Source organism: Hyaena hyaena, unplaced genomic scaffold (assembly GCF_003009895.1).
Source record: "Hyaena hyaena isolate Hyena2069 unplaced genomic scaffold, ASM300989v1 scaffold_42, whole genome shotgun sequence".
In the NCBI taxonomy this organism is placed as follows: Eukaryota; Metazoa; Chordata; class Mammalia; order Carnivora; family Hyaenidae; genus Hyaena; species Hyaena hyaena.
The window spans coordinates 228,668-230,152 of NW_024080674.1; the positions used below are offsets into that span (position 1 = coordinate 228,668).

At 36.3% G+C, this 1,485-nt stretch overlaps 1 pseudogene; it reads left to right on the forward strand.

Moving 5' to 3' along the window:
• The first annotated feature begins 955 nt into the window (after window positions 1-955).
• LOC120230465 lies at window positions 956-1,054 on the forward strand (annotated as a pseudogene).
• The last annotated feature ends 431 nt before the right edge of the window (window positions 1,055-1,485 follow it).

The following is a 1,485-nucleotide window of genomic DNA, read 5'->3' on the forward strand; positions in this document are numbered from 1 at the left end:
CTGCATTTTTATTTTTTTGATACTGCATTTTAAATATTGGCCTGTGGACCATACATTTATCCTAAAATATTAAAATCAGGGATGTAGGGAATGTGTAGCAGCTTCAGAAGGGGATTCGGTGAAGGTGGTGGGAAGAAGAGGCACAGGGAAGGAAATGAAGCACTGTAAAGGGTATTGTATCTATAGTGTTCTCTTTTTTTTTTTTAAGTATATTTATTTATTTTGAGACAAAGAGACAGTATGAACAGGGAAGGGGCAGAGAGAAAGGGAGAGAGAGAGAGAATCCCAAGCAGGCTCCACGTTTTCAGCACAGATCCAGAGGCAGGGCTCAAACTCACAAACCGCAAGATCATAACCTGAGCCAAAGCTGGAAGCTTAACCAACTGAGCCACCCAGGCGCCCCCATAGTGTTGTATTTCTTTAAAAAATTAAAACAATTGGGGTGCCTGGATGGCTCAGTACATTAAGCATCCAACTCTTGATTTAGGCTCAGGTCATGATCTCACGGGTGGGGAGATCAAGCCCTAAGTCAGGCTGTGCACTGACAGCATGGAGCCTGCTTGGAATTCTCTCTCCCTCTCTGCCCATTCCCCACTCATGCTCGCTCTCTCTCTCAAAATAAATAAACTCTTTAAAAAATTAAACAAAATGTTAAAAGGTAATATTATATCTGGGAAATACATAGATAGGAGTTGATATACTGTTATTTGAATCTTTATTTTTGAGATACTATACACCTCAAATGATATAAAATGGTATTTTATATAAAATACAAATATATAAAATATATGTATTTCTAATGATATCTACATATTTGTAGATTATAAAACTATTACTTGCTTTAAATGTTCATATAATTTTACAAATATACTTATAGAAGATATTTTACATATGAAAGATATATAAAATATATAATGTATTCAATAAATACATATAATTCAAAAACAAAATTACAGTGCTTGCTTCACTAGCACATATACTAAAATTGAAATGATACAGAGCAGATTAGCATGGCCCTTGCGGCAAGGAAATTCGTGAAGCATCCCATTTTTTTAGTACATTTATTGTGACGAGCACTGAGTAATGTATAGAATTGTTGAATTACTATATAGTGCACCTTAAACTAATATAACACTCTACGTTAATGATACTGAAATTTAAAAATCAAATTGAATGAGAGAGAAAATCACAAAATGTAGTACATAATACAGGTCAGAATCAAATGAGAAAAGTAGGAAACACCCCCAAAATGATACAATAGCATTCTGACAGATGTGATACATTTCCTTGTTATTGCCTGTCCTTCCACCAGTAGCTAATAATACATGGTATCCTATACCAGTATCCTACACATACATGGCGGGGGCAGAGCATCAAGCTTTACAAATTAATGGCGCATTCACAGAAAGCTCCCACGGGGGAGTGAGGCCGGCTAAGGCTGAGCAGGGCAGCAGACACAATAACAAGGAAGACCTGACCTTTACC